Source organism: Rhinoderma darwinii, chromosome 6 (genome assembly GCF_050947455.1).
Source record: "Rhinoderma darwinii isolate aRhiDar2 chromosome 6, aRhiDar2.hap1, whole genome shotgun sequence".
Lineage (NCBI taxonomy): Eukaryota > Metazoa > Chordata > Amphibia > Anura > Rhinodermatidae > Rhinoderma > Rhinoderma darwinii.
Genome location: NC_134692.1, coordinates 105,110,525 through 105,132,225, shown reverse-complemented (window position 1 = coordinate 105,132,225; position 21,701 = coordinate 105,110,525). Strand labels below are relative to the sequence as shown.

General features: G+C 42.1%; 1 long non-coding RNA gene across 1 annotated transcript; it reads left to right on the top strand.

Moving 5' to 3' along the window:
• Positions 1 to 19,737: 19,737 nt before the first annotated feature.
• LOC142656395 (uncharacterized) lies at positions 19,738 to 20,987 on the top strand. The gene is made up of 3 exons (XR_012849671.1): positions 19,738 to 19,819; positions 20,369 to 20,474; positions 20,550 to 20,987. It is a non-coding gene; the product is annotated as an uncharacterized LOC142656395 (long non-coding RNA).
• The last annotated feature ends 714 nt before the right edge of the window (positions 20,988 to 21,701 follow it).

The window sequence follows — 21,701 nt, the reverse complement described above, 5'->3', positions numbered from 1 at the left end:
TTGTGCCACTGGAGACACACACCCCAAAAATTGTTGAAAGGGTTCTCCCAGGTATGCCGATGCCATATATGTGGAAGTAAACTTCTGTTTGGGCACACTGTTGGGTTCAGAAGGGAGGAAGCGCCATTTGGCTTTTGGAGCGTGGATATTGCTTGTAGTAGTTTTGTTTAGAGTCTTACTGGTGTTTCCGTTTATAATGTGGGGGGTACATGTAAGCCGGGCGGAGTATATAAGGGGCATAGTCAGGTGGTATAATAATGATGTAAAACAAAACAATAAAATGATCCATAGATGTGTGTTACGCTGTGACACAATCCTTTCTGCACAGGCCGGTGTCGCACTAATAAATGGTCTTTACTTATTCCCCTTTTGGTCCACACTCGGGATCTTTGCAGTTTTAGGAATTTTGCTGGGAAGTGTTGTCCTGGTATAATACAGGCACCCTCGCTTCCAGCAGATATGTTTGGGCCCTCACCTTCCTGGTTCACTAATTTTAGGGGCCTTGATAATTCGCCACTTGAAACAGAAGAAACGTTCCCCTCAAGCTGGCACAACTACATATTTTTATTTCCTGGCTTATTGGAGCCTTAACTAATTTTATTTTTTCATAGACGTAGTGGAATGACGGCTGTTTTTTTTGTGGGACGAGCTATAGTTTTCATTGGTACCATTTTGGGGTACATGTGACTTTTTGATCAGTTATCCTTTTTGTTTTGGGAGGCAAGGTGACCAAAAAACAGCAATTCTGGCATGTTTTTTTAATTCTTTTTATACAGCGTTCACCATGCGTTATAAATTACATGTTACCTTTATTCTGCGGGTAAGTCAGATTCCGGCGATACCTAATTTATAGCACTTTTTATGTTTTACAACTTTTTGCACAATAAAATAACTTTTGTAAAGAGAATGGATTTTTTCTGTCGCCAAGTTGTGAGAGCCATAACGGTTTTAATTTTTTCGTCGACGGAGCTGTATGAGGGCTTGATTTTAGGGAGACGAGTTATAGTTTTTATAGACACAATTTTTGGGTACATGCGACTTTTTGATCACTTTTTATTTCAATTTTTGGAAGACAAGGTGACCAAAAAATAGCAATTATGTCAGTATTTTTTAGTTTTTTTTTTACGGCGTTCACTGTGCGGAATAAATAACATAATATTTTTATAGTTAAGGTCGTTATGGTCGCAGCGATACCAAATATGTATGGCTTTATTATTTTTTTCAATAATAAATGACTTGATAAGTTAAAAAGGGCGATTGTGTTTTGTGTTATTATTTGAAACTTTTATTGTATTTTTTACACTTTTCTTTGGTCCCACTAGGGGACTTGAAGGTCCCACTGTTTGTTTGATGTTCTAATACATTGCACTACCTATGTAGTGCAATGTATTAGAACTGTCAGTTGTTCACTGACAGTAAGCCGATCAGGCTCCGCCTCCGGGCGGGGCCTAATCAGCTTCCGTAATGGCAGATAGGAAGCCATTGTTAGGCATCCTGTTGCCATAGTAACAGTCGATTTCATACAAACCACTTTGATGCAGCGATTGCATTGAATCGCTGCATTGAAGGGGTTAATGGCTGGAATCTGAGCTAGCTCCGGTTCCTGCCGATAGATCGGGGTGTCCGCTGTAACATACAGCGGACACCCACTGCTGATGACGCCGGCTCAGCTTCTGAGCCGGAAGCTGAGCCGGCGCCATCTTGCCGATGGTACCGGAAGCCTCCTGGGCCCCGCCGACGACGGGGCATAGGAGGATTCCGTTACTGGCAGACCGGGAGGTAAGTATTAGCCCTCAGATTGCCTTTGCAGCCACCGGCAACCCAGCGATCACGTTGCTGGGGTGTCGGTGGCTATAAACTCCTCACATGCTGCGATCTTTATTGAACGCAGCATGTGAGCGGTTAATCGGTCGGATCGGAGGCTAGCTCCGGTCCTGGCCGATACCTCAGGGTGCCAGCTGTAACATACACCGGTCACCCGGCGGTGATGTCGCTGGCTCAGCTCCTGAGCCAGCTCCATCTGTTTCACGTACAGTTACGTGGAGTTGCGGCACAAGACCATCTCCCATCACGTAACTGTAAGTGAAATGGCGGGAAGGGGTTAAGGCCAAAACCGGCTTAGTCACTAAGGGGTTAAAATTCAAGTAATGCTGTAAAAAGAATTAGGGTATGTGCACACGGCAGCATCCAATATACGTCTGAAATTACGGAGCTGTTTTCAGGAGAAAACAGCTCCGTAATTTCAGACGTAATTGCTCGTCCTCGCATTTTGCGAGGCGTCATTGACGGCCGTAATTTAGAGCTGTTCTTCATTGAATTCAATGAAAAACGTCTCAAATTACGTCCAAAGTAGTGTCCTGCACTTCTTTGACGAGGCAGTAATTTTACGCGTAGTCGTTTGACAGCTGTCAAACGACGACGCGTAAATTACAGGTCGTCGGCACAGTACGTCGGCAAACCCATTCAAATGAATGGGCAGATGTTTGCCGACATATTGGAGCCGTATTTTCAGGCGTAAATCGAGGCATAATACGCCTCGTTTACGTCTGAAAATAGGTCGTGTGAACCCAGCCTTACTCTCATTATTTTTATATGTTATTGGAGTACAAGCGGTAAGGGGCATATTGATAGTGTGCAAATGCTGTATGCCTGCTATGCAGCAGGGATAGATAGATAGACAGACAGAAGAAATGTCAGGCACTTTTAATAAGTATTAATTTTTCTTTTAGAACATTAATGGCTTATTTAGACGTATGTGATATATGTTCGTGCAATGCGCGTGATATTCATGCGCCTCGCACGGACCTATGTTAGTCTATGGGGCCGTGCAGACTGTTCGTGAGTTTCACGCAGCATGTGTCCGCTGCGTAAAACTCACGACATGTCCTATATTTGTGCATTGTTCGCATATCACGCACCCATTGAATTGAATGTGTGCGTGAAAATCACGCGCAGCACACGGAAGCATTTCCGCGTGACGTGCGTGATTCGCGCAACAGCAGTAAAAATTATGAATGAAAATAGAAAAGTACCAGGTGCTTTTCTGTTTACAAACATACAAACAGAGTGTCATAATGATGGCGGCTGCGCGAAAATCATGCAACCACGCATCATACGCGGCTGACACATGGAGCTGTTAAGTACTTTTTGCGTGCGCAAATGCCGCATTTTTTGTGGCCGCAAAACGCACACGCTCGTGTAAATCCGGCCTAAATGTGAGAGGGAAAAAAAACAAAACACTTAAATTATGGAGCTTATATATGGCAAGGGAAGTGGTTTAACATATGCAATAACATGCAGATTAAGCATATATGTTAGTATTCATACTATAATAGATCTGTAAATCTACCTTAGTTCTGGTGCCTGCACAAGGTGTCATACTAGGTCATCAGTTTTATTCTTGGATAACTAAATCACACATTTTACTTTTTCACATGAATAGTCATTTTTATAATAGTATATGTGCTGTTATTTTTAACATTTTTACTTTATGGTTGCTGACAAAGTATGAACTGGATGTTTTGTACGACCATGTTATGGTGAATTATTTATGTTCCTTGGTCCAAAATATGCTTTCATGGCCACTAGAAGTGTATTGTAGAATCCCACATCAGAAGAGTCAGGTTCAACAGGCTGCTTCATTTAAGTAAGGCTTCATTCACATCTTGGTCAGGGCTCCGTTCTGTCTGAGCTTTCCGCTGGAGCCCTGACTGACAAAAACTGAAACCGTAGGTTTCTGTTTCCATCACCATTGATTTCTTTTTTTTTTTTCTTTATCAAAGATTTTTATTTTGAAAATATAAAAAACATAACAGCATACACATGGTTTCATAAATTTGCAAAATTCACACGCAGTGCAATATAACCACTTCAATATCGCATAAAATATACAAAGACATAGAAACAACAGTAGGAGGTAGCCTCCCAATCAGTAAGCAAAAACTAAATAAGAATGCAATGAGAATAACAGTACCCTAAGTGCAGCAAAGATAGTGCATTATTTAGGGAAGCCAGTCCCCACAATTGGATAAGAATTGTCGCATATAAGTGCACATTATACTTTAGACTAACACAGACACAAGACAACAAGGGGAAAAGTAAGTATATTCTCTTACCTGAGGATGCAGAATCCTCCACACGTCAATCAGTTGCATGGAATGCATCACAGTTTTCAAGGTTCCCAAGTGGGACTTCGGAACCGCAGACCTGCCCGAGGAGGTGTCAAGCCTGGAATCGAACGTCAGGTTAAAATCACCGCCCACAATCAAAACTCCCTCCGTGAACTCCTCCAATTTCCGCAAATACCCGCAGCACACTCGAGCCTGATCCTGATTGGGTAGGTACACATTAGCCAAGGTGAACAGCTTATTCCGAATGGACAGTTTAAGAAACACATACCGACCGCCCGGGTCAACCAGGACGTCTACTAGTTTATGCGAGAGTGACTTGTGAATACATATACTAGCGCCCTTGGACTTGGATTCCGGGTTGGCACTGTGGAACCAGACTGGATAATAACGATTTGTAAACTGTGGAGTGTGGCCCACCTGAAAATGAGTCTCCTGTAAAAACAGGATATCTACACGCTCTTTGTGCATGTTGTACAATATCTGCAAGCGTTTTTCCGGGACATTAAGCCCTCTAGCATTAAAGGTACAGACTTTCAACTGTGCCATCTCCAACGCACGTAGGTCTAGCAAGTCAAGAAATGTGCTACAACAATGAAGAGAAGGACAAGACAGACAAGGAAGGGAGACACGACAACAAGGACAAACAAGCGGGTGAAACAAGCACCCACTCCTTGATCTAATCAAGGAGAAACAATTCAATATACACCGGATATAACCAGTGAGTCCCTAAGAGGAGAAGTTTCAGGACAAGGTCTAGCCAGCGCCCCGCACCCCCCAACCCAGCAAATTTTATATAGCAAATAACGATATAACAGAAAAGAAAGGAAAACAAAGGCACTTAGTATGATACCCAAAATAATTAAATAAGAGTATACATTGTTAGTAGGGACCTAAAGAAACCCCAGCAGAGAACACCCCTTAATACATTCATTGTCAGCATAAATGTACAGACAGGTTAGCAATAAAGAAAAATAATAAAAATAAACATTCACGATTGTGGCATATTAACAGCCACCAGGTCTCCAACAGCAATCACCTAGAACATAATGCAGACCCACACAGCAATGACCACATGAAACTCCGAATATAATTGCCTCAGCTGATAAACACAATAACCATTGCAATTAGGCTCTGACAGCAGGCTGCAATTAGGAGACATTAAAAGGGCATCACATCGGCTCCGCAGGACGACCATCATGACGCCTCATAGGAGAAGCAGGAGAACGACCTCACCTGCGTGATGGTGGACGCGGTGGCGGGATGGGAACATAAGGCCAATCAGGAAGAGAGACTCTAGGCAAACGGAGAGCAGCGCAGAAGTCCGGAACATCCCCCGGGTCACGAACACTCAGCAGCGCCCCGTCCCTGCGAACCTGCAACTGAAAGGGGTGACCCCAGGAATAGGAGATCTCATGTTCTCTCAAGACATCCAGCAAATGACGTAGCACTCGGCGCTTGTCCAGAGTCATCCTGGACAAATCAGACAGCAGCTGGATCTTGACTCCCTGTAATAAGACCTCGCCTTTATCTCGGGCCTTCCTCATGATCTGCTCCTTAAGAGAAAAGAAATGGACACGGCATAGCACATCTCTAGGCCTATCAGGATCCGGGTTACGCGGGCCTAGAGTCCTGTGAGCTCTATCCAGCTCCAGTGGATCATCAGCAGTGCGCCCTAGTAATGAATTAAACAGAGACTGTAGAGCAGGAATGAGTTGACCCGGAGAGATATCCTCAGGGATGCCGCGAAGCCGAATATTATTACGGCGATTCCGATTCTCATGATCCTCAGCAAGGTTAAATAATGCGTGAATCTGATGAGAGTGTTGATCCAATCGGTCGGCGTGAGAAACTTGTTGCTGTGTAATAACGGAAACATCGCTTTCCATCCGCTGTACTTGATCGGACAATTGAGATAGATTGGTAGTAAGAGATTGTATCTCTGATTTATACGTCGTCTCAAGACGGTTTACATAACGTTCCATGTCCTGTTTAGTGGGCAATGCTGATAACTGTTGTCTCAAGCCCTGTAAATCATCCCCTAGGACAGCAGAACCACCTATATGAGAGGAGGGATGAACAGCCATATCTCTGGGAGAGGTAGAAGGCAGCATTGCAGGCCCCAGCACATGAGGGGAGGATAAGGGAGAAACCTGGCCGCCATGACAGGCACCACGTGGCGAGCAGTCCCGCGCAGGCAGCGCCATCACAGCCCCAGAAGAGCTCGGCTTCATCCCATTCAGGGAGGGAAACTGCCCCTGAGAACCCGATATCGAGGGGAAGGTACTAGCGGTACCTGATGCAGCAGGGCCAGCCGCAGATGATAGCCCCTCTGGAAGCGAAGTCCCGGCGCCATCACATCTCCCCTCCAGCGGCGCCATTTTAGATGATGTTCCAGCAGCGTCGGTCAGAAATCGCTGGATGGAGCCGGCTGAAGACATCTGCCGTGTACAGTAAGGAGTCCCCGTGAAGGCCTTGGATTTCCTGACCATCAGGTTGATAAAATGTTGCTTATTAATATGCTTATGATCGGGTTAGGGAAGTGCAGGAACGGAGCTCTCAAGCAGCACGTCTGGTCAGCGCCATGTCCAAGCCACGCCCCCATCACCATTGATTTCAATGGTGACACATCCTGTTCCAGTGGTTTCAGTTTGTCTCCATTGTGCAAGGGTTCCGTAGTTTTGACTGGATGAATACCGCAGTTGACTCCGGTATTCATCCAGTCAAAATGACGGAACCCTTACACAACGGAGACAAAATGAAACCATTGGCACCAGATCCGTCACCATTGAATTCAATGGTGATGGAAACGGAAACCTAAGGTTTTAGTTTGTGTCAGTCAGGGCTCCGTTCCGGTGGAAAGCTCAGACGGAACGGAGCCCTGACGCAGATGTGAATAAAGCATAAAGGATTTATTGCGGACAGTAACATGGTAACACAAACCCCAACACAGAAACAACATAACACAAATAAAAACACAGACCACTTTAACTTTGGAAAATATAGGCCGCAATGTTTATTAAGGGTTACCAAAGAATAAATAATTAAATACCACATAACCATAAAATTATTGAAAATTCATGAATCAATCATCGTAAAAATATTTTACAAAGTCCCCCCAGCATTAGCTGGGAGACTAAACCCCCACAAGCCATGAATCAGCGATACATGGCCCCCCCCCCAAAACATCGCAGCCATTTTTCAATGATATTTTGTAATCCGAGATTTAAAATGTCAATCCCTACCTCAGACAGGTGCACCCCATCTGACCTATAAAGGCCAGAAGCAAAACCTTCCAGATCAATATGTCTGTATGAAAACCACCTAGAGAGGGCATAAACTTCTCCATAGATCGATTGACTCTCCTCCATATTTTCTCCATAAATTAACATACATTATCTGTCCAAACTAATCTAGGAACCAGCTCAGAAAAAAATAGAACAGAACTGGGAAACATACATTTTATCACAGCAAAATCCCTTCTCATTTCCCACAATAAATCTAAAGTCTTCACTTTCCCAATGTCATTCCCACCGCTATGAATTATTAACACGTCCGGACATGGCCAAGACAAATTCAGTTTCTTCAATTCAGCCACAATTCTTTTCCACTGGATTCCTCTTAAACCCCACCAAAAAATATTTAAAACATTCGGATCGAATGATAGGTTCTCCGAAAAACTTCATTTAGCTGCTCTCTTCTGAGCCCAGAAGATAAAAGAGTGGCCAATTATCCAGACCACTAACTTTTTACCAAAAGAAAATAATAATTAATCCATAATCAACAATTCAGGCCTAACGTATAGCTTAAATCTATTTGACTCCCATCTACCTATACGTAATTACTGCCTCATCTAAACCTAATCTAGCTGCCTCCGTGGCAGCACCTATTCTAAAAGGAGTGAGAAGAAAGTCTAGTATCTCCTAAACCTAATAAAACTAAACATTTATTGTGAATCGAAATAAATTGGAACCTAGTTAAAGGAGACGTGTTACTATGCAACAAAAATGCACCCTGGACCGGAGGTCTAATTTTCAACTATTCCTGTACATTACGGACTGGGCAGATTTCAGAACCTTGAAAAATATTCAGCCTCAACCAGAAACCACGACCAGACTGATCTGTTTTAGACTTCCTCAAGAAAATAGATACAAAAGAAACTCTTAAAACAACATCGTTAACATCCAAACCAGAACTAACCTTTTTATTAACAGATACTAATTCACCTATTCTTAAAGCCGCAAAAAAGGCAACCACCACGCTGTACGAAACAAACATAACTCGAAACTATCAACACAAACTTGAGCTAACACAAACCATAACTTACCTAACAGATCAACAGAAATAGGTCTCCTACTATCCTTACCAGGGAAGTTCCTACGATAACCTTTTAACAACTGCTAAGGAATTGATCACTGACTGTAAATCCGTTAGTTTCATAAAAAATGAGATTCCTGCTAAGATTTTTGAAATGTAAGATGCAGAATACTCTTTCTGAATTAACTCACAGATAAACAATAAAAACAAACAAACATCATTCTGCAAACAATCCAACTCAAGGCTTAAACAAAAATAAATCCAGTCCCTCCATGCGGCCGAATAATCAGCCCATGTTCTTGGTGCTAAAGAATTTTTAATATTAGATGATATTAATCCCAAATCAAGTCCCATAAATGGGTTGGGCTTGAGATCCCCTCTTCCTCTGCCAACTCCCGAAATTTCTGCCACTGACAATGAGACAGAGAATCAGCTAAATTATTATTTCTTCCTTCAACATAACTTGCTTTCAACCATATATTAAAGGGTAAACAACACAATACCAGATGCCTTAATAATTTAGTGGTAAAATCACATTTCGACGACAAGGTATTGATGGCAAACACAACCCCTTTGTTGTCCGTGTGTAAAAGAATCCTTCTATTTCTGAATTCATGACCCCAAATTACAATTGCAACAATCACCGGAAAAAGTTAGAGTAACACTATATTCTTATTAACTTTATTCACTAACCAAGAGTCCGGCCAAACTTCTACCGACCAACTACCATTCCAATACGCTCCATAACCGATGCTTCCAGCTGCATCCGTGAACAAGCAAAGGGAATCTGAATCTTGAAATTCCTGTTGCCAGCAACTATGACCATTGAATTTACTCAAAAATTCCAACCAAATCCCTAAATCATCATTTAATGGTCTAGTTAATCTAATATAGGAGTTTTTAATAGGAGACTTTAATCCCCGAGTAGCAAAATAAAGTCTTTTAGAAAAAACACGTCTCATTGGGATGACTCTAGTTGCAAAATTCAATACACCAAGTAGAGATTGCATTTCTTGTAAAGTAGTTTTCTTTTTAGCTAATAAATCAATTAATAGAACTCAAATTTTTTATAACTTATCAACTGGCAATCTAAATTCCATTTTAACCGAATCTATAATAATACCAAGAAACTCAATAAAAACAGTGACAAGGTGAAACCGTTTTCTCTCTAGCAAGGGGAACTCCAAACCAACCAGCTACTTCTACAAATCTCTCTAACAACTCAAAACATAAACCCGAATCCGCATGACCAATAAATAAAAAGTTGTCTAAATAATGTAACAGACCTCCATTCAGCAGTTGATCTTTAACTACCCAATGAAGAAAAGTAGAGAAGGCCTCAAAATAATAACAGGATAAGGAAAAACCCATAGGGAGGCACTTATCAAAATAAAATTCATCTTCAAATTGAAAGCCTAGAGAGTTAAAACTCATAGACTTAACCGGCAGAAGCCTGAAAGCTGATTTTATGTCGGCCTTGGCTAATAAAGCCTTGTGCCCAAATTGTCGTAATAAAGCTACCGCAGGATCAAATGAGGAGTATACGACTGACGCTGTTTCTTTAATAACTTCATCATTTAAAGATGACTTTACTGGATAAGAAAGATGATGAATTAAACGAAATGAGCCAGCTTCCTTCTTGGGCACTATACCCAGGGGAGATAATCTAAAGTTAATAAATGGAGGAGTCTTAAATGGGTCAGCGATCCTACCTAACTCTAATTCTTTCAACAATTTATCTTTAACAATTACTTTATGAATAGCAACTGATTTCAAATTATCAACCCAGCAGCAGCCCTGGCCATTATACATTGGAATTTCAAACCCTTCATTAAAACCATTAAAAATTAGCTCCGCTTTCTCCCTGTTTGGGTAACGCTCGAGCCATGGTAAAAAAAAATCCGGAATCACTGGCATCCATGTTTTTTGATAGCAACTCCTTGGTGCTGGGCAGCTGCTGCGGTGATTGACTCGCTCTCTTGAAACATCTACACATGTGGTGAGCGCCCCCACAAAAGGAACACTCGTGCTTATACTTACAGTTATTAAACCATTTGCAAGTTGATTCATTAAAAGCGAAACAGACTCCTTTCCTAAGGCCATTTTGAGCAGCATTCTGCTGCTTAACTGGAGCAGATCTTTGCGGTAACATTAAATTAAGCCAAAGTCCCACATCTTTAACCCCCCATTTAAGGGATGGGTAAATTGCCAACTTTTGTCTAAACTTTTCGTCATAATTGTACCATGCCATACCGCCAAAATTGCGATATGCCTCAAGTACGATGTCTACATGCTGAAATAACCCGCAACAATTATATGGGTATTTTTCACTTAAAACTGCGGTATAAATGCAAAAAGCCTGTAGCCAATTATAAAAAGACCTAGGTATACTACGCTTCCTGTCATCATAATTTTTCTCCATCTTTTTTTATCACTACGAACAATATGCTCTTTAGCTGAAGGCAATAATGATAATATCTCTATAAATTCATTACGCCAAATGCGTTCTTTCAAATTTTTCTGTAAATGAAAGCCTAACGGAGACACTTCACAAAAAATTACTTCTTTAACACATCTCTACAAGTCCTGTACTTTTCTCTAATAAAGGAACATTTACTACAGTGTTAGCGTTCACCTGTGGCAAAACTACAGAAGTATTAAAACTACTCTCTGTCATATTGCTAGCTGAACTTCTTGGTTCCACCCATACTCCAGCTGCTGAAGCAGGAGCTGAAGCTTTACTAATAAAATCTGAAATTAAATTCATAAAGTTAACAAGAGGGACATTAGTGGGGATAGAATGCATCTCACCCCTCGGCGACTCCATTTGGTCCTCCTCTGGCCCTAGTACCGCGGCTGGAGCTAGGCCCTGTTCCTGATGCTGCGCTCCTTCTCCTGAACGTGCAGCCCGTCCTGTGTGGTAAGCCGCCCGACGCTGCTGCTGTGGCGTACTTGTCTGTTCTTCCGACTCCAAAGCACGAACCTGGAACCGTTGCCTTGAAGGTGTCACCGACCGCTCTCCTGATGCCGCATGCCTCCGCTGTCTCCGCTCAGCTGACTGGAAAGTCTTTGCCCCTTGGCTGGGTGCCTGAACGCTGCTTCGGTTGCTGTGCGGCGGAGGTGAATAAACAACTCGGCTCCTCCTTGCTCTTTTAGTCGGCCTCCTGTCACTCACTGCAATATCCTCTGCTGGCACCGCCTCACACTGCTCCATCACATCCTGCCACAAGTTCTCCTCCTGTTCCGGCGGTAACTCTGACACGCTGAGGCATCTTCTTAGCCAGTCTTTGCCGCCTGCCGACTCCGCTCTTCTCAACAGCTGCTGAAGAAGGTCCTCCATGGCTTTACTTCAAAATCTTCTGAAAATGGCCCCAACCGCCACTGAACACCGGAATATAAAGGGGTATTCTTCCCGCCGTTGCCACTCAATACCCAATCAGGAGAAAGCGTGGGCTTCACAAGTTCAAGCTGGAAGATTCCAGAACCTGCTTGTATGTTCCATACAGCTGACCGACAGTTGACCCCAGCAGGTAAGTACCAACTGTAAATAATAAGAATGGGAGGAAGGAAGAAACCAAACAAACAAACAAACAAACAAACAAACAAACAAACAAAACAACCTCTTTTAAATTAAATTAAATTCTATGTGGGGCTGTGATACCATGTGTCCCCCAAGCGAATTGCTAAGGGGGCCCTGGCATTCTCTTCAAGGTGATTGAGTGAAAGAAACATTGATGTATGAAAAATCTTAAATTGCCAATGTTTCACTCAACTCTACATTGCACTTATTTGTGAAATGTTAGAAATAGTCAGTTCATTGAGCATCATTGTTATTTCCCTGAGAACATTTCCTGGTATAAATGTTCTACATCTTTTACTGGCATGGGATGTTTCAGAAGTCCTATCCTCGTCAAGTGCCGTGCTGTGCTGTAGTCATGCTGTGCTTTATTCTACGCCTGCGCCTTTCCTGCTACTCCACGCCTGATGTCTACCCGTTGCCTAGTCCCAGCCGAGCCTGCCTTGCTACTGTCCGAGCTGCCACAGGTACCTTATACGAACTATAGACTGTGACCTGCGCCCTGTTGGCCAAGGCAGTACGGCCCAGTGGTTCCACGAACCCTTCGTGACAGTGCCTATTAGCAGGTCCTAATAGTTTGCCTGTCAGTAAACTCTTAGGCCTTATGCACACAAGCGTATTTCATGTCCGTGTACTGTCCGTTTAGATAATGGACAGTACACTGACCAATGCATTTAAATGGACTATTCACACATCTGTGTTTTTTCACGGAGCGTGTGTCCGTTGAGTGAAACTCACCGCATGTACTTTTCTGGTTTGCTTTTGCGTATCAGGTCAAAAGTGGCCAAAAAAGGGAAAAAACATTTTAAAGTTTATATGAAAAAAAGAAAATAAGTTTGCATATATCACATTTAGTATACTCGATTAAAGTTGACATTTTTAAATGTTTTCCTTTAATTGAACTATCTGATAAAGATATGTGTAATCAAAACATGATGCAGTTTATATAAAAAAAAAAAAGAAGAAAAATCAGTTTGCACATATCACATTAACTATACTGCTCAATGTTAATGTTTAAAGTGTAGCTAAACGTTCGACAAACTTCTGACATGTCATAGTGACATGTCAGAAGTTTGGATTGGTGGGGGATCCGAGCACTGAGACCCCCACCAATTGCTAGAACGAAGCAGCTGAAGCGCTCATGTGAGCGCTCAGCTGCTTCGTGTCTGTTCGGCTATTTCCGGCAATAAATGTATCGGTGTACGGACTCAATAGAAAGTCTATGAGCCCGTACTCCGATACATCGGCTTTCCGGAAAAAGCCGAACAGAAACTAAGCAGCTGAGCGCTCACACGAACGCTTCAGCTGCTTCTTTCTAGTGATCGGTGGGGGTCTCTGTGCTCGGACCCCCACCAATACAAACTTCTGACATGTCACTATGACATGTCAGAAGTTTGTCGAACATTTAGCTACACTTTAACTTAAAGTTGCAATTTTTTTTATGTTTTCCTTCAATTGAACTACCTGATAAAGATCAATTAATGATTATGCAAAGGAAAAGATTGTTCTCCACAGCAGGTGTGAAGAACAGATTCTAATGGAATGTGGACGAATAAGGAAGGTAAACCAGTAGAGCCCAAGGCACGCTTGTTGGCACTTGCATTGATAGTATGGCCTCACATATGCCTCCAAGACTGCAAAGATCAATTTGGTAAGATCTAATTGGTATGCCCCAGATTTTACAGCTGTTGCTGCTAAACTCTGTTAGAGCTGTTTGATATGCCTACAGAACACCAGTGCCAACCTTACCAGCAAACCTATCTCCCTAAAAAATAAAAATATGGCTTTAGTAAATTTTCAGATAAAAAATATATAGTATCTTTAAATATTTCTGTGGGGAGAGGCTGTCATGGGTATCAGCTCAGGTCAAAGAACCACCTTACAAGTTAGGGCATGCCCTCACGTGGCGGTTTTCCTCCGCAGCTGTCCGTATCAATGCCGCACAGAATCTGCGTTGCAGATTCTGTGGCGGATCTGCCTAAAATGTGCAGTAAATTGATGCGGATTAGCTGCTGCGTACTGCGGTAAAAGTGCTTCCCTTCTCTCTATCAGTGCAGGATAGAGAGAAGGGACAGCACTTTCCCTAGTGAAAGTAAACGAATTTCATACTTACCGGCCGTTGGCCTGGTGACGCGTCCCTCTTTCGGCATCCAGCCCGACCTCCCTGGATGACGCGGCAGTCTATGTGACCGCTGCAGCCTGTGATTGGCTGCAGCCGTCACTGAGACTGAAACGTCATCCTGGGAAGCCGGACTGGAGACAGAAGCAGGGAGTTCTCGGTAAGTATGAACTTCTATTTTTTTTACAGGTTGCTGTATATTGGGATCGGTAGTCACTGTCCAGGGTGCAGAAACAGTTACTGCCGATCGCTTAACTCTTTCAGAACCCTGGACAGTGACAATTTACTGACGTCTCCTAGCAATGCTCCCGTAATTACGGGAGCCCCATTGACTTCCTCAGTCTGGCTGTAGACCTAGAAATACATAGGTCCAGCCAGAATGAAGAAATGTCATGTCAAAAAAGCAAGACGCATCCGCAGCACACATAACATGTGCATGACAGCTGCGGACTTCATTGCGGAATTTAGAATCTCCATTGAAGTCAATGGAGAACTTCCGCAATGAGTCCGCAACCAGTCCGCCACTGGTCCGCAACATCCATTGTATGCTGCGGACACCAAATTCCGCACCGCAGCCTATGCTCCGCAGCGGAATTTTCAGCCTCATCTAAACGAAGCCTACTAAAAAGAAGTGGAAGGCAATGGAGAAACGGCTCCGCTGCGGAATTCAAGAGCAATTCCGCCACGTGTGGCTTTGCCCTTATTGACCACACAAAGAATGCGTACTAATTACACATCATTTTATGTACCAGCTTTATATTGTCTGAATATCATGTCTGTCTCCAGTAAACTTGGCAGTCTTATATCAGAACAGCTTTAACCGCTTCCCGACCGCCCACTGTATATTCACGTCAGCACTTGCTGGGCTCTGTGCAGTGCCGACGTGAATTCACGGTGGGTGTTAAAAGCGCGATCCGGGTGTCTCAGAGTAGCGCTGACACCCGGATCGCGCTGTTATCACCTGCCTCTGGTCCCGGAGATATGATCGGGACCTGATTAGTTCAGGTCCCGGTCATGTGATCGCAGGGAAAGTGTGTTGTAGCAACGAACTGGAAAGTTTGTTTCTATAACAAACTGGAAAGTTTGTTGCTACAACAAACTTTCCCGGGGACCGATTGCTGGTGCTGCAGTCGGTTACAAGGCAGAACCGGGGGCCATATAACGGCCCCCGGGTCTGCCATGCACAGCAGCCTATGAGAACCAGCCGGATGCTGGTCCTCATAAGCTTCCTGTCAGTGTGACTCTCAGCGTCACACTGACAGTTTATAATACGTTACACTAATTAGGTAGTGTAATGTATTGTAGCAGCGATCAGTGCTGCCAGGCTTCAAGTAAAAAGTAAAAAATAAAGTAATAAAAAAGTTTTATAAAAGTGTAAAAACAAGTTATAAAAGTTACAAAAACAAAAAATGCTTTTTTTCCTATAATAAGTCTTTTATTATAGGAAAAAAATGAAAATGTAAAAAAAAGTACACATATTTGGTATCACCACGTTCGTAACGACCCAAACTATAAAACCATAATATTATTTTTCCCGCACGGTGAACACCGCAAAAAAAAGAATTAAAAAACAATGTCAGAATCACTTTTTTTTGGTCATCAACCCTCCCAAAATATAGAATAAAAAGTGATCAAAAAGTCGCATGTACCCTAAAATAGTACCAATAAAAACGACAACCCGTCCCGTAAAAAACAAGCCCTTACACCGCTTTTTTGACGGAAAAATAAAAACGTTATGGCTCTCAGAATATGGTGACACAGAAAATAAATAATTTTATCAAAGTGATTTTATTGCGCAATCGCCACAAAACATAAAAAACCTATATACATATGGTATCGCCGTAATCGTACCGAACTGCAGAATAAAGTAAAATGTCATTTATACCGCACGGTGAATACTGTAAAAAAAAAATACAAAAAACATTGTCAGAATTTATGTTTCTTTGTCACTTTGCTTCCAAAAAAATCTAATAAAAAGTGATTAAAAAAAATCGCATGTACCCTAAAATGGTACCAATGAAAAGTACAGATTGTCCCGCAACAAATAAGCCCTCACACGGCTCCGTTGGAGAAAAAATAAAAAAGTTCTGGCTCTCAGAATATGGCGATGCAAAATGTGCAGAGTGTTCCAAAAGCAGATGAGATCGGGCGCCATTTATCAGTGCGACACCGGCCACATATCTGCGAATTATTATTTATGTACCCCATTATTATACCCTCTTATTATGCCCTGATGTACTCCGCACAGATTACATATACCCCCACATCATAACTGAAATACCAGCAAAACCCCAAACAGAACAGTTACCAAGCAAAATCTGCGCTCCAAAAGCCAAATGGCGTTCCCTCCCTTCTAAGCCCCACAGCGTGCCCAAACAGCAGCTTACGTCCACATATATGACATTTTATATCCGGGAGAACCCGCTCAACATTGTATGAGGTATTTGTCTTCAGTGGCACAAACTGGGCACAATATATTGTGCATTAAAATGGCACATCAGTGGAAAATGTTAATTTTCACTTTGCACCATCCGCTGCGCATTAACGCCTTGGCGCACCACGACTTAATAGCATGTCATGGTGCGAGGGGTTATTTATGGAGCTGGCTCATGCGCTGTGCACGCTCCATATTCTGCAGGTGTCCGCTGTGCATTACAGCTGAAACCCGGGACTAACGGACAGGAACAGTGATCGCGCTGTTACAGGAGCCTGTAAAATGACATTATACTGCAATACATTAGTATTGCAGTGTATTGTACCAGCAACCTAATGATCGCTCGTTCCAGTCCCCTAAAGGGACTTTTGGGAGGTTTCCACTGTTTTGGTACCTTGGGGGCTTTGCATATGCGACATGACACCCGAAAACCATTCCAGCTAAATTTGAGCTCCAAAAGCCAAATATTGTTCCTTCCCTCCTGAGTCCTGCCGTGGGTCCAAACAGCAGTTTATTACCACATATGGTGTATTGCTGTAATCAGGACAAATTGCTTTACAAATTTTGGGGTGATTTTTCTCCTTTAATTCATTGTAAAAATTAAACATTTCTATGTTTTTTCAGAAAAAAGTAGATTTTCATTTTCACGGCCTAATTCCACTAAATTCAGCAAAAAAACTGTGGGGTCAAAATGCTAACTATACCCTAGAACAATTCCTTGAGGGGTGTAGTCTTCAAAATGGGGTCAGTTTTGGGGGGTTTCCACTGTTTTGCTTACTCCAGGACGTTGCAAACGCGACATGGAACTGAAAACCAATCCAGCAAAGTCTGCGCTTCAAAATCCAAATGGCGCTCCTTCCCTGCCCTGCCGTGGGTCCAAACAGCAGTTTAGTACCACATATGGGGTATTGGCGTAATCGGGAGAAGTAGCTTTACAAGTTCTGGGGTGCTTTTTAATCTTGATTCCTTGCAAATATTATTTTTTTTTTATATTTTTTCTGAAAAAAAGTAGATTTTCACTTTCACAGACAAACTCCAATAAATATAGCAAAATACCTGTGGGGTCAAGATGCTAACTATACCCCTAGATAAATTCCTTGAGGTGTGTAGTTTCCAAAACCGTCTCACTTTTGGGGGATTTCCACTGTTTTGGCACCACAAGACCTCTTCAAACCTGACATGGTGCCTAAAATATATTCTAAAAAAAGGAGGCCCCAAAATCCACTAGGTGCTGCTTTGCTTCGGAGGCCGGTATTTCAGTCCATTATCACACTAGGGCCACATGTGGGATATTTCTAAAAACTGCAGAATCTGGGCAATAAATATTGAGTTGCATTTCTCGGGTAAAACCTTCTGTGTTACAGAAAAAAATGTATTACAAATGAATTTCAGCAAAAAAAATAAAATTTGTCAATTTCACCTCTACTTTGCTTTAATTCCTGTGAAGCGCCTAATGGGTTAAGAAACTTTCTGAATGCTATTTTGAATACTTTGAGGGGTGCAGTTTTTAATATGGGGTGATTTATGGGGTCTATCTAGTACATAAAGCCCTCAAAGCCACTTCAGAACTGAACTGGTCCCTGTAAAAATGGCCTTTTGAAATTTTCTTGAAAATGTGAGAAATTGCTGCTAAAGTTCTAAACTTTGTAACGTCCTAGAAAAATAAAATAATGTTCAAAAAACTATGCAAATATAAAGTAGACATATGGAATATATAAAATAGTAACTATTTTGTGTGGTATTACTATCTGTTTTACAAGCAGATACATTTAAAATGAGAAAAATCATAATTTTTGCAAATTTTCTCTACATTTTGGTGTTTTTCACAAATAAGCAATGAATTTATTGACCAAATTTTTCAACTAACATAAAGTACAATATGTCACGAGAAAACTATCTCAGAATCGCTTGGATAGGCAAAAGCATTCCGGAGTTATTACCACATAAAGAGACACATGTCAGATTTGAGAAAATGGGGCTGGTCATGAAGGTCAAAATGTGCTCGGTCTTGAAAGGGTTAAATAAGTAGGCCAACAGTCTGATAGTCAGAGAATACGGTTTTAGAACAAAACTTCGCGAGCAAGATTACATAAAGTACATTTCAAAAGCAAAGTATACATAGCCAGAGTATAGATATATGTAGCATAAGCATATAATAATGGCAATTGATTATTAGCAAAGCTATACTGATTATTTTTATTTATCAGTAAATATACAGTACTGTACCTATGCTAAAGTGCAATATATGCTATTTATGCACACTGTGCTGTTAACATTTGCTGTGTTGCTGCCTCTTATGTTGTTTCATCTCTTTAGGTGACGTCCTCAAAGAGGAGAGGCCTTTCTGGTCTATTGAATTAATGTGGCCAGTCCGGCCTGTGTATATTATGTTGTGCTGCTGTTCATGTTCTTGCTTTAGAACATTGGTACCATTTATTTTGTAAAGGCAAATGAGGGTTGACTTGCTGATTGTCTAAATTTCTTGGCACCGGGACGTACGTCCCTGGTGCCATTTTGAATGCATTTTCCACACCATAAGTGGGTGATGACATCAGAGTGTGGCTACAGTGTGTTATCATGCTGGAGGTGGCACTGATGCTACAGAACCGCAGTGTTCCTGACAAATCTTGTTCAGTGTTGGAGTGGAAGACTGGGAGTAAACCTGGGCTGTGCTAGAGAGCTACATGGAGAGAAAGAGGCTGAACCACTGTAGAGCTGCTGCATAGCGTGGATTGTGGATAGCTGTGACAAGATCCAAGTGAGTGACATCATTTTCGTTAGGCCTTAGAGTCTGTGGTCCTGGAGCGAGTTGCGGTTGACGGTCAGGAGCCTCCCCATGTACGTGTGCATGAGTCATGGGAGCAGTGGTGTGTGCGGGCAGGAGTCTCTCAACAGTACAGCAATCAAGCAGCAAGCAGTCAGCTATTTGCTGACTGCTAGGTCTTACATTGTCAAACCAACCCCTGCATCAGAGAATGGCACTCTTGGCCCTTTCCACGGCAGACAAGCAAGTCAACCATCATCTGCTTGCCTGAGGTGTGCCTAAGACCGTTGCCTTGAATCTTCTTGCTTGGCCATATGTACTATTTTCACCTTTCGAATAAAGATTTGTTTGCCTTTACCTGCCTTTACCTACATTGGGCTCTTACACTACCACCACCTAGGGGCCTCCACCTCACCTGAGTAGGAAAGAGAAAAATCGTTTGTAGTGATGCTGGCAGATGAATCACGAAAGAAGATCCAAGGTACATAAAATGAAGATATGGTCTTTAATTTTAATTTGCAAGTGATGCATTTCGGCCTCGTGCTTGTGCCTTCATTAGTCTTAAGGCTGATGAAGGCACCAGTCCGGTGACTGAAACATGTTACTTTTCGGCAGTACCAATATTTACCTTCTGTGTTCAACAGAGATGTGCCGGGATTTTGTAAAACGCATAGAGTATATCTCACCATTTTCCTCTTCCATTCCTTGTAGTGCCCTTTGTTTTTTTTAATATTTTTATGGTTTTGAGTATAAGTGCTTCAAAGACAAAGCCTTGCCATATCCCTTAAACCTACTGTACTAAACTACACTGCACGCTAGTTTGGATGAACATCTAGGGAGCCTCAGGCTGTTGGAATTTCCAAATGATAGCTGGGCCCCATTACCAATAGCATCCTTAATTGCTTTCACAATAAATCTAGTAAACTATGGGTTGACGTGAAAGAGGCAGTATCAAATGGCCATTCAAAGTCCTCCACTGAATTAAATTCAATGTCCAAGTTATTAAGTCTTTTCCATTCTGTCCACACAGATGACATGCCCCAGAAGAAGCCAGTAGGGTGAAACCCAGGGTCGAGCAGGAGTTTTGGAGTGCCGCATGCTTTTATCTATTGATATTCTTGAATGTTTTATATTTTGTAAGTATGGAATAAAACAGTGTAGAGTGAAACATCCCATAAGTGTTGCATTATACGATTATATTCATCTTCAAGGTATAGAACTCCAATTCTGTGGGACCATTGGAGAAGTTAGTGTCGGGGAACCCATACTTCCTCTGTAAAACTACAGGATCCAGGAGAACCGAGCACACGCACCTTTGGGAGTTTGATTGTCTACCGCATATGTGCTGAGGGAAGTGATATCCTCTGAAGATAAATTTTGGACCTCTGTCAATAACCATCTGAGCGGTAAAACCCGTCTTTTATTGTGTTCATTTTGTCTGTTTGGATCTCAACCTTTTTACCTGCTCCAGTCTTGACATTTGGGAGGTGTGCAGAAGGACACTTGTATTTTTTCTGTAAAATGTTATGTTAACAACTTGATAACATTTGGCCTATCTGCCTTCACTGACACCCCTCACCCTGGTCTTCCATGAACCACACTGTCCTCTTGGTCTGCAATGAGCCATTAACTACCCTTCCTGTTGCTGGTGATTTAAAGAGGCTCTGTCACCACATTATAAGTGCTATATCTCCTATATAAGAAGATCGGCGCTATAATGTAGGTGACAGTAACGCTTTTTATTTAGAAAAACTATCTATTTTAAACCACTTCATGAGCGATTTTTAGCTTTATGCTAATGAGTTTCTTAATGCCCAAGTGGGCGTGTTTTACTTTAGACCAAGTGGGCGTTGTACAGAGGAGTGTATGACGCTAACCAATCAGCGTCATACACTTCTCTCCATTCATTTACACTTCACTAGCGATATAGTAATATCGATATGTGCAGCTACATACACAAACACTAACATTACTGCAGTGTCCTGATAATGAATATACATCACTACCAGCCTGGACGTGATGTTTATTCAGAATCCTGACACTTCTGAATCTTTTCTGTGCGATTCCAGCAAGGCAAGCGTAATCTCTATTGAAATGACAGGTTACATCGAAATCTCGCGAGATTACGCTTGCCTTGCTGGAATCTCACAGAAAAGATTTAGAAGTGTCAGGATTTTGCTTGTGTATGTAGCTGCACATAACGATATAAATATATCGCTAGTGCAGTGTAAATGAATGGAGAGAAGTGTATAACGCTGATTAGACCAAGTGGGCGTTGTACAAAGGAGTGTATGTCGCTGACCAAAGTAAAAACACACCCACTTGGGCATTAAGAAACTCATTAGCATAAATCTAAAAATCGC